The following is a 13,007-nucleotide window of genomic DNA, read 5'->3' on the forward strand; positions in this document are numbered from 1 at the left end:
TTCATGTTGGACATAAGAAGTAAGCAGGTGAGAAGGGTTTCTCATCCATATAGCTACACAGTCTTCCGAATAGGTCAGTTTGCTGAGACAGAAGATTGGCCACCATTATGGCCAGTGAAGCTCTGAAATCTGTTATTATTTTGTGATGGATTGAATGCAGAATGAGCAAACAGAAGCCCATTTAACAGAATGATTAAATGTTTAAAATGATATTTTAATTCAATCAATTAAAAGCATAAACAGCATGTGTTTGATTGATTCAACTTAAAGAATTACACAGAAGCCAATGTGATCATCAGGTAGAGTGAAAAATTCGTGTATCACGACCCCACAGCTTGAATACTGCATCTTTCAATTAGATATAATAAACACACATTTAGTTTATCACAAAAGAATATTTCCTGAGTAGGAAAAAATATGGTGCAGCTTTTGAAACATTTGTCATTAGTTAAAATTTAGGCATCCAGCAACCATTGTCAAACATTTAATAAAAATGACAGCTTGATTAGTCATTATTTTTTGTTTTCCATAAGCAATTTTAAGTAAAGAAACACCTGATAGACTAACATTTAAACATGCTTTTAACAGGGAATAATTAGCATAATAGATTAATGGAAACATTTGCCTTTTAAGTAAAAATCACTTCCACATCTTGTGGAAGAAGACATAAAATATAATAAATTAGAAATAACTGTAAATATTTAACTGAAGTTAGTTGTCTGTAGAATACTAAAGAGACAACAAAATGAAACCAAACAGATAAAAGCATCAAAGTGAAATCCTAATGTAAAATTGTTTTCATGCTATTCTAAAGATGTTTGTTGTTTTGAAACAATAATGTGTAAATTAATATTAGGGGTAGCATTTTGAAAAGTCCACAGAGTTCTCTAAATGAGTTCCCATTAAAGTCAATGAGAAAAATCAAGGTCTTTAAGGTGTCTCAAGCTGGGCACCAAAAATGGAAGACACACAAAACAGCTGTGGAAGATATAGGCCCAGGGTAGTCGAAAGACTTTGCCTGGCCTTGGGAAATGTGGGTAGCTGCAGCCCTGGGACTCCAGAAGTGGCAGGGCCTAAGGCACAAGAGGCCTACCCCACCTGGCCCTTCAGCACAGCCTGGTGTGTGTTGCCTTGGGCTCCAGTGGCTATTTAAATGGTCAGATGCTCTGTCTGCTGTCATAGTTGCCGTAGCAGCAGCAATCAGGAGCCATGGGCCGTTTTAAATCAGCGGGCCATAGTACAGCCGCCTCGTTTGTCCTCCTCCCTGTCAGGAATTTTTATCCCTTGGGCATTATCGTCCCCGTGGGTCAGGGGAAACAAGACTTTGGCCATTAAACATCATTACAGGTACAGGTAGAATCTAAAGTCATATAGGCTGCCATTTAGCAGCCCCCTGTAACGGTCACTCTGTGTCAGTTGGTTTCCCTGGTAACTTGAACTCATAAATAATTCATGACCTGAGATTCAAAATCCAGGCTTCTGATTGGGCACCTGTGGAGAGATTCTAGAAACTTCCACAGGCTGGAGGACCTGGTTAAAAACCATGGACAAAATCATGAATATTAATGAGAATACCAAATAAAAGGCGGCACAGCACAGCACCCAGAGTCAGTCTGGGGGTCAGTCAGTCTGGGCGCAGCACAGCAGCGAAGAAAACTTTTCAAAGAGTTCCTGATTCAGAAGAGCTGAAATCACAGCAGCATCTGCCTCTAGGCAGTGCTGCCCAGAGCTGATCACTGCAGCTCAGCCTGCCCCAGGCTAAGCTGTGAGGTGGCGCGGCCTCCTGAAGACTTTGCGAAGAGCTCCTGACTTTGCGAAGAGCTTCTGAGGCAGCACCAACAGTGTCCATCAGCTGCTGTGGTGCCAGCCCCAATCTTTACCTCAGCGACCACAGTGTCGAGGGAGCAGCAAGCAGGCCTTGAGGTGAATCAGTCGGGTGGCGAACTGGCCTTATCACTAGGGTGAGGTACTGAGTACCTGGCTGTGAAGCCCAGGGTCTGCCATCCAAGCGGCACCCTTGCTCCCGCCGCCACCCACCATTTTGCGGCGTCGACGCCATCTTCCGGACGAGACCTACCTACCTGACTGGGACTGCAGCAACCGGACACATAAACTACCACAGGCCTGAGGCCTAGCCCAGGCCATTTGAACTACCACAGGCCTGAGGCCTAGCCCAGGCCATTTGATCTACCACAGGCCTGAGGCCTAGCCCAGGCTAATCAAACCACCACAGGCCTGAGGCCTAGCCCGGGCCATTTGATCTACCACAGGCCTGAGGCCTAGCCCAGGCTAATCAAACTACTACAGGCCTGAGGCCTAGCCCAGGCTGTTCTCTCAGACAACTCAATACTTTGGGCATTGGGTCCCTACATCGGGGGGTTTGGGGTCGCGACCTGGACTGCGCCCTTCCAGGGCCAAGGAGGGGCCACACCCAGGGGCTCAACCCCAAGGCCGGGCCTAACTGCCCAGGTTAAAATTACTAACTTGAGAACTGCACACTTGTATTAATAGTTTTATAGTTTTAGTTTAAATCAGTTAAATTGGTTGTCTAGTTAGTAGTAGTAGCCAGATATATGTACTTGTTAACTTAAGGTGCAGGTGAACTGACCCGGTGAAGGTTTAAACTCCCGGTTTCCCAGATAACCCTGCGTCCTACCTAATTCCCTTACCTATCCCTATCCTCCAAGCCCCAGCTGGGGAGGTTTCAAATTCCTCACTCACCTGGGAGGAGGCCCTAGCAGACAGAGCCCTCGGGTCTCCAATAGGCTGGCCTAGCAAACCAGCCGGGGAGTAAAGGGGGAAGGCATACTGACCTTCCCCTGCCCGGAACTAAAATTAACTTAAATTCCTATACCTCTTTCCTTTTACTTTCCTTCTAACTACCTTTTTACCTCCATCATATTAAAGATAACCATACAGGTCTGCCTTATGAAGTCTTTACTACTTATTATTATTGTAAGTGTTTAAGCAATATATAGTTGTTACAGCTTAATATAGAAATAGTAGCTATAAGCATTTAACAAAGTACAAAGCCTGTTCAAAAACATTGTAATGAATTGCCTTATGTGTTTGTTTTACATGTGTTGTTGCCTTTTCACATGTTCTCGGTTTTCTTAATAAATATTGTAGTTGTTTTTATCTTCCAAGCCTTCCTCTCCTTGTCTCACCCTCCTCCCTAAGAGCCAGCCTTCTGTCTGCCAGGGGAAAAAACCTCTCAACCTCTCACACAGTGGTATAGGGCAAGTGCACATCCCTGGGGCCTCCTGCCTGAGGTGGGTGGGGGCGGTCTGCAGAGGGGCGGGGCGACCCCCACTCGTCGCCGGGTCTCCTCTGTCCCCTCCTTGTTCCATTCTCTAGGCCTTCTGAGGATCCAGACGGATCACTAGTGTGGGGTTAGTGACCATTGCTCACAACTGCCCGCACCAACACTCCCATCAGTGGCCTGTGTAGGCCTAAAATATAAAAAGTAAAAAATATATATTAAAGTAATGACTGCATCTACATTGTCCTTACATCAAATTTACTGATGAATTTACACTAATAAAATAACTGAATTCAAATAATTTTCTATAGGTGGATGATTTCCACTTTTAAATCTATCCTGCATCACTGATTCAGTTATATATAGTCAGAACTTTCATTTTTAAACCAGTATCCATCTTTAAATTTCGCATCTACACAATCATAAATAAGCTAAACTCTCAGCTTTGTTTCTATGTGTTTTTTATACTTTGTACTCCTATTCACCAGGCTTTACCCCAGTAGTCCAGCAAGTTAAGAAAAATAAAATTAAGAATATTAATTACTCTGACAAAAATTGTTTATATCTTATATGCAGCAATTTACAGCTTCACCTCAGGGTGATCTTGATGTTCATGTTCTAATAAGAATGTGCAGCCCTTCATCTCCCACAAGGACTGAACTACTAAACATAATTTAATTAAGTCAAAATAAAACAAAAAAACACCTATGTCCTAACATGTGAGGATTGAAAGTAAAAATAGGTGAACTAAGAATCCTGTCTTTCAAAGGACCTTGACATAAAAGGCATTTTTGAAATATGGTGCAATGACATAAATCAATGGGATATTGCATTACTTTTGTATAATATGTAGGAAGGATACATAAGACACTAACCTGAAAAAATACCAGAGTCTCATGAGTTAAGAAGATAAGAATGCCCATACTGGGTTAGACCAAAGGTCCATTAACTTTGTTGGATAATTTTTTTGAGTGGAAAGTGGGTAAACATTTTGAGTGTAAAGTATCATATACACATTCTCAGATAACAGGGTACAAAAACCGTGTAGGACCGTGCTACAACATGAGCCAAAGGATATTGAGTGAACACTACTCATAGATATAAGTTTAATAAAAGTATAACACTAGAGAATTCGTATAACTGCATATATATTGGTCAATTATCACATTGGGACAAGGCTTGAAGAAGCTATTTGTCAATATTTTTAATGGTTATGCTTTGGAAAAACAGGTTCTGGAGCACTGTGATGGGGTACACTAAGCCTCATTGCCCTCCAGAGGAGCCCAGAGAAGCAGAAGAGATCCTCCGAGCAAGATAGAATATTTGTCTCTGCTGCAGCCTATCAGGTCCCAGCAGGCTGATATAACAGAAGGTGCTGGGCTAGGGCCTGGCAGTTCCCCTCAGTAGCTCAACTCAGGCAGGTGTCTATACTGTCTGGGAGACCAGCAGCACTTTGGACTGCTCTGAGTGCAAGCTGAACTTAAATCTGAGCAAGGCTCAAACCTAGTGAGCAAAGACTAGCTACAAACCTAACCCTGACAGCACCGTGGACAGGGCTAGTCAGATCCTAGACCCAGTGCCTTGAAGATGATCAGGCAAACACTTTATGTAGAATCTCTTTACCACAGCAGCATGAGGTCTTCTTAACATAGTCCTCCCTAAATATCACACAGACAATGGTACAAGAAGTAACTCCAAATGATGCACCAAGTAACAAGCTGTGGCCACAATAGCCCCCTCCTTTAGGAGGTAGCACGGTAATGGGGCACTTTGGCAGATGCTAATGAGGCACTGCCATGAACATGCAGTGCCTCATTCACATAATGGCAGCTGTGTGAGCTTCAAAATTGCTATTTCTAAATGCATACAGCCAATGTATCTGGGGGCCTTTTGAAACAACCCCATGATTTCAAAAGCCCCTTCTTCCCAAAACCAAATGGGAAGAAGGGACTTTCAAAAACAGGGGGTCATTTTGAAAGGCCTCTGGCTACACAGGAGGCATGCGTTTCAAAAACAGCTCTTTGAAGTATGCACAGCTGCCATTATGCTAATGAGGCTTGCATATTTATGGCTGCACCTCATTAGCATCTGCTGAAGTGTCTCATTAACTTGCCCCTCTCAAAGGAGGGACTAGTGTGGCCACAGCCACAGAGTGTTGTATATAATTCCCCCAAGAGATGTAACTCTGTGACATTAAGGCTACGTCTACACGTGAAGCCAACATCGAAATAGCTTATTTCGATGTAGCAACATCGAAATAGGCTATTTCGATGAATAACGTCTACACGTCCTCCAGGGCTGGCAACGTCGATGTTCAACTTCGACGTTGCACGGTACCACATCGAAATAGGTGCTGCGAGGGTACGTCTACACGCCAAAGTAGCACACATCGAAATAAGGGTGCCAGGCACAGCTGCAGACAGGGTCACAGGGCGGACTCAACTGCAAGCCGCTCCCTTAAAGGGCCCCTCCCAGACACAGTTGCACTAAACAACACAAGATACACAGAGCCGACAACTGGTTGCAGACCCTGTGCATGCAGCATGGATCCCCAGCTGCCGCAGCAGCAGCCAGAAGCCCTGGGCTAAGGGCTGCTGCCCACGGTGACCATAGAGCCCTGCAGGGGCTGGAGAGAGAGCATCTCTCAACCCCCCAGCTGATGGCCACCATGGAGGACCCGGCAATTTCGACGTTGCGGGACGCAGATCGTCTACACGGTCCCTACTTCGACGTTGAACGTCGAAGTAGGGCGCTATTCCGATCCCCTCATGAGGTTAGCGACTTCGACGTCTCACCGCCTAACGTCGAAGTTAACTTCGAAATAGCGCCCGACACGTGTAGCCGCGACGGGCGCTATTTTGAAGTTAGTGCCGCTACTTCGAAGTAGCGTGCACGTGTAGACACAGCTTAAATGTTGCAAATAACAGTGAACAAAACGACAGCAGAAAGGTTGGTGTGTACCACTGCAGAATGAACACACTGACTTTCACATTGTTCTGGTCAGCATGCCAAATGTTTTTGTCAGGATGCCAAATTTGTAAACTGTTTGTATATCCTTCTCCACCTCAATAGGACTAAAATTAAAGAAAACATTAAATGAGGGTTGTTTACCTGTACATAATCTAAAGCTACACATTTTTCTGATGTTTTCTTTTCAATTTTTAATCTGCTGTTTTTCATAATAAAGCATGTAAAAATGGCATGCAAGAATTAGCCTGAAGTAATTCTGAAGGTCCTCAAGTTCTTGTGCACCAAATATCTTGGATCACCTGACATTGTAAAGTGTATAATTGCACATAATGAAGTTGATGGAAATAATTTTAGTTAGAATAAAGGTCATCATGGCACTGCAGATAGTAAAAGGGATTTTTTCCAGACCGATTAAGGTCCTTGAAGGATTAGTTGATCAAGTGCTAATACCATTAAGCACCTCAAAGTAGTTAGTTATCAAAATAATTTATATTTAGATGGTATATAAAAATATGTGCGGCTACTGCCTGATACAGTAAAGAACATAATTTATTTGAGTCTTCCATAATGTGAAGGCCAATCCAACTTATTCTGTTTCCATCTGCTAACCTATTAAATCTCAATGTATTATATTATATTATATTATATTATATTATATTATGTTAATATCTGTAAGTGCTGATCCAGAACTCTAGATGCAAAACAATTAATTATACATGCATACACAATCTAATGAGGGTAAAAAGACCTTTAAAATAAAATAAAACACTCTCCATATTCCTTCCCTTCATCACCAACCATATTCTATGCTGAGTTAACTTTTCAGAAGTCCCTCAAAAGCCTGGGAAAATAAGAAAATCACATGGCATTTTCTAGACATCATCAATACAGAGTCTGTTGGACAGTGTCATGAAGCAAGTTTCATTGCAAGGACCCCCTGTCGGGAACATCCTGCCATCTTCAACTGCTAGTTTAGATCAAGGGCCTGTAAACATCAAGGGCCGAATTCTGATTTCTGTTATGATGTCTTAAAGCAAATGAAAAAAATTGAACCGGTCAAATTTACACATGTGGGGCTGAGATCAGAATCTAGCTTGAACCCTTTAGACAGGGCAAGTCTCTTGGTCTATGTCTATGCTACAGGGTTTTGTCAATAAAACTGGAATTTTGTTCACATAACCCAGGGAGCATCCAGATTCCCAAGGTGTTCTGTTGACAGTAAATTGACAGAATGCAGCAGTTTTGTTCACAGTTTTATCCCTCTCCCCATGAGGTATGACACATCTGTTAACAGAGATCTGTCGACAGAAAGCCAGTCTGGACATTCTGGGGGACCCTCTGTCGACAGGCAGGGATTCCAAGATATCGAGCAGCCATGTCTGCTGTGCTTCCAGTTGGCCATTTGTCAAGAGTTTGGCCAGGCAGTGTTGCCACTCCGTCAACAGAGCAGATCACCCTTGCAATCCACTTGACAATTTGGCCATGATCTGTTGACAGTAGTTTTGTCAGAAGATAATTTCTTACAAAAACTTCTGATGACAAATGCTGATATCTAGACATAGCCGAGGTTAGTCAGACTTGAGGTCTCAAGTGTCCTCTGTTCCATGTTTTACAATGAAAGAGTCTGCTTCTGTGTCTGAAGGAAAAATCTCCATTTTCCAGTCTAAATCTCAATTAAACACTTTACATTTTTCTTTGATTGCAAATTCTTCAGGACAGGGTGTGTTTTTTCCCCATATGTTTGCATAACATCTCGCCCAGTGAGGTCAACCCTGATTGATGTTTTCATACTTGTGCATATATTATTATGCAAAGTTCCAATATTCCACAAGGATCCAGCATTTCATTTTTAGGAATATTATTTATTTTTATTGGTATAATCTTGTGGCATTTTTAGCTAAGTTTTGCCACTAGTATAAAACTCTGATTTTAATTATTTACATATAGAGATTTTTTTTCCATTTACGAAAGTGCATGAATACTAAAGGAAGCTCTATGGATTTTAAAGATTTGTCTAATGGACAAAGAAAATAGCTATCAATACATTTTATGTAACAGTAGAGATGCTATTGAGTTATGATATTCCATGCTTACAGTGATACAGTTTCACTGTACATTTCCTTTCTCAAGTATATTAAGATTTCCCTCACCAATACGATGAGCAAAATTAGGAAAAGAGCGTTCATTGAAGTTTTGATAATTGTTTCTTAAAATTGTTCTGCAATAACTTTTCACACAGGCTGTGTCTACACTTGAATTCCACTTTTGAAAGAGGGATGCAAATGAGGGAAACCAAAAATGAAAACGAGGTGCAGATTTACATATCTGGCACCTTATTTGCATATTCTCCTTTCGAAAGAGCTTCTTTCAAAAAAGAGAAAGCAGTGGAAATCTGGCATTTTTGAAAGTAAACCCCATCTTTGAAAGAACCCTTCTTCCTAAAAATAACAGGAACAAGGATTCTTTTGAAGATGGTGTTTACTTTCAAAAGAGCTGTGTCTGCACTTCTTTTTCTCTTTCGAAATGAGAATATGCAAATGAGGCACCCAATATGTAAATCTGTGCCTCATTTGCATTTTTGATTTCCCCCATTTGCATGTCTCTTTTGAAAGAGGAATGCAAGTGTAGACACAGCCACACTGTTTAAAAATTTTTGTACATTTTCAGACATTTGAACATTTCATTTCCCTTTGCAACATCTATACTGTATGTTACCTAATTGTGATTAAGATGAAGTAAGAGTAGGTCTCCTTGGTGGACAGCAAAGTGATGTGGTGGGAAAGCTTCCATGCTGTGTTGGCCAGGAGAGCTATGGTGACAGGAGTATAAATGGTAAAGCCAGCCATACCACACAAGTTGAAGGGCCCACTAGGCCTTCTGGCAGGGAGTTCAGAGTGGAATAATGATCCAATCCTGTAAGAAACAAAGCTTTAACAGAAACCTACACTTCAGCTCAAGCCAGTGGTGAAGGCCCTATGTTTTACATGGAAAAAAAGGAATAGGTTAGTCAAATCAAGGACAGAACTAAAGTATCTTTAAAATTATAAGAAACTTTATTTCTGCTTTCATATGCTTAACTTCTACATGAAGTCCAAGTTGAATCATTTAAGTTAAGTGACAGCTTCTTTTCCCTATTCTCCTACCTACTTTAGAAGTCTAGTGGTAAAGTTAATATGCCTTGCATTCACACCCCCTTTGCTTAAATGGTGATCTTACAAACCAAACATTCTCATTCTAGAATGTATTGTAATGCTCCCCAAATATAAAATCTTCCTCCCTGTACCACCAGTAATTCTTTCATTTGGTCTCCAGTGTCAGTCTTCTTCACTAGTGCTTACCATCAAAAGAACCTTTTGGAAGATCACCTGTTTTTCCCTTATCATCTCAATTCCTGGAAGTCTTTCACAATCATAAAATCTTTCCTTCTTTATGTTTTTCCCCCTGTGACATATAATCAGTGAGAACCAGCATTCTATACTATGTTTGGCACTTCCTTCTAGTATCTAGAAAGTACCATACCATTCATTTTTATGATCAGAGCCACACTTGTTTTCTCTGTAGCACCCTCCTTAAGGAGTCTCCTCTGAGGATCATGCACCTCTTCTTTCTTTGAGGTAGGTCACTTTCACACCAATCTGCTTGAACAACATTGAGGTTTCTATCTGTCTTTGCTTCTTTTCAGGGTGCTTCACCATCTCTCTTCCTCAAAGGCAGTATATATATTGTTGTAAACTCACTCAGAATTCTCTAAAGACATTTGTTCTTTTCTTACGACTCTTTCTATTTGCCACATTCTTGTATCTCATTCCTTGCTCTTCTGTTACCATTCCATTTGCAGTAGCTTGTTTAACTCTTTCCTTTATGTGATCTCTGATTTTGTTTCCTAGGTTTCTCTTGGACATGAGTTTGTAGCCATATGGATTCCTTGTCTAGAGATGTCTCCTAGTCATATTCCTTTCACAGCTATACATTGCATTCTGTCATGGATACTGTGGAGGCTGACCACAGAGAATCTGCAGAATATGTAGTAGAGTTTTCCTGCATGGTATTAATACTGCTTTATCCATTAATTCGTCAAAATTCATGTGCCTCTTTTAAAATACATGTGGCCTTACATATGATATCCATGTAAGATGTTTTAGGGCAGGACCAAATAGGAGATTTGCCTGAAAGCACAGGACCAGGTACTTTAATATTTCTTGATCGCTTACTACTCTGAATTCCCACACCAGGTATAATGTGGAAATGTCTTTGTGTAAAATACAGCCAATTTCATTCTTGGATTTGTTCTTTCTCTGCCTGATAAATATACTGTCCACAGAAAATGTACAGCAGTTAAATAAAAGATTTGCTCAATGAGTTTGTTCTTGGGATCTCTAGAAGTTCATTAATTTGCAAGATTTTATATAGTGACAATTAACGTACAAAGTTGAGAATTTAAATTATCCTTTACAATAGGGTTTTATCCCTCCTACAACATATCTTAAGACACATCTTGAAAGATGAAGACTACATCAAAATGGTCCCTTCTGGTTTTGCCCTCATTACAGCGAAATTACATGAACTTTCTTAGTGTTTAAAATATGTATTTAATTTATTAATTTATTTTCTTGAGTTGTTCCAATTACCTTTGGAATACACTCTTAATAAAAATTTGAAAGAAAAAAAAGTCAACTCTAGTATGTAATACTAATTCTTAAGTGTATGGCATTCACATATGAAGCAAGTGTACAATATGCAAAGTAACCTGCAATGCAGATAAGAGATCAATAATATGTTCTAGAGAGGCAAATTCTGCCCCAAGTATACAACAAACAATCACAACAATCATAATTTAAAAACCACGCTTAAGAAAACTGTCCATTATTTCATATATCTGTAGGCACTGAAAAGTCCCAGGAACTGGATTCAGCAACCATATTTTTTAACTTTTATTTTATTTTTCAAGACATAAATAGACCCTAAAATGGAAGAATATGAATGTTAGTCACCAAAAGTAAAACTTTTTTTTAAATTATATTCAGAAAGGAAGAATTCACTGTAGGGCAGAACTATAGAAAAGCTATCAAAATGAGTTTTAGATTTAAATACAACTCTGATAACCTTAGAAAGTCAATACCACAGCTTTCCATACCCTAACCATTGTTTCCATATTTAAAAGAAGAAAATAAACATTTAATAAATCATTGCGGGAAAAAAAGCATTGGAATAACATCACAAAAACCAACAGGCAATACCATTTTTCCTTATAACATGCATAATTATGTCTGCACCTAAGTGGAACAAACTGCATTATGCAGGTTTCCAGCAGTTCTGTTATATGTACTTGTCCAAGTTCCATTCACATGATAGATCACAGCAGGTGAAGCATTAGAGGGAAATGTTTAAACATTTAACACAAACTCCAGAGAAAGATTTGGTTGGGGGAGGAGGCATATTCTTTATATCATTTAGACATGCTCCTTGGTGTTGAAGAAGAGTACTTTTCTACAAACATATTCTGGGATATGAGAAGATAATCAGGGAATGGGCTATAGGGAATTAGGAATAGGATATAAAGGATGGATTGCTAGCTGACTACCTTTTCTGTTCATTCTCTTGGGGCACCTGGAATTGTCCATTGTTAGAAGACAGGATATTGGGCTATATGATCTGACCCATAATGATTCTTCTTAGAGTCTTATGTTATGTTGAAATAAACATGCAATGACTGTCATCAGGATAAACAGGGTATCATTTGAATATTTTTTCTATTGCACTCATGTTGCAAAGTTTTAGAACTTAAATAATCTGTTTGCTAAGAGGCTTGATCATGGAGTATATGATGCAGGTAAACAATGTATATTCACAAGGGTGCATATATATGTACATATAAGTAGCCATCTGAAAATGCTGGCACTTATTTGTGACAACCTGCATTAGTAATTAATGACTACCATGTGTGAGCACTGCAGCTGTACCAAGCATAAAGATAGTTTCATATATCTCAAAGATGTCTTTAAAACTGGATATTCTAGTCCTAGCACACATGAATTTTTCAAACAGTCATAGAATTGTAGAAGTGGACGGAACCTGATGAGGTTTTCTATTGCAGTCCCCTTTCACTCATGGCAGGACTAAGTACTATTTAGATCATCTCTTATGGATGTTTCTCTAACCTGCTCTTTAAAATATTCAATGATGGAGATTCCACAACCTCTTTAGGCATGTTATTTCAGGGCTTAACTACTCTGACACTTACAAAGCTTTTCCTAATGTCCAACCTAAACCTCTTGTGATGGAATTTAAGCCTATTGCTCAGAAGTTAAGAACAGTTTTTCTCTCTCCTCCTTTTAACAAATTTTAAACTAATTGAAAACTGATACAATGTTTCCTCTGAGTCTTCTCAAGTTAACAAAGACTGGATTTTTAACCCTGTTCCCGCATAAATCAAGTTTTCTTGACCTTTCATCTTTTTTGTTGCTCTTTTCTGGACTTTCTCCAATGTGTTCATATTTTTTCCTAATACGAGGCATCCAGACCTGTACACAATACTCCAGGTGAGACTTAATCAGTGAGGAGCAGAGTGGAAGAATTACTTCTCACATCTTGCTTAACAACACTCTTGCTGATACGTTTGAGAATGAAATTTGCATTTTTCATTATTTTTGAAACAGTATTACTGCATTGATTCATATTTAGCTAGTGATCCACTACCTGCAGTACTCCTTTTTATGAATTGCAGTGGAAGGAGGAGCAAATATTTTCTTGCAGGCTTATTTAACAAAATGAGCTT

Source organism: Carettochelys insculpta, chromosome 4 (assembly GCF_033958435.1).
Source record: "Carettochelys insculpta isolate YL-2023 chromosome 4, ASM3395843v1, whole genome shotgun sequence".
Lineage (NCBI taxonomy): Eukaryota > Metazoa > Chordata > Testudines > Carettochelyidae > Carettochelys > Carettochelys insculpta.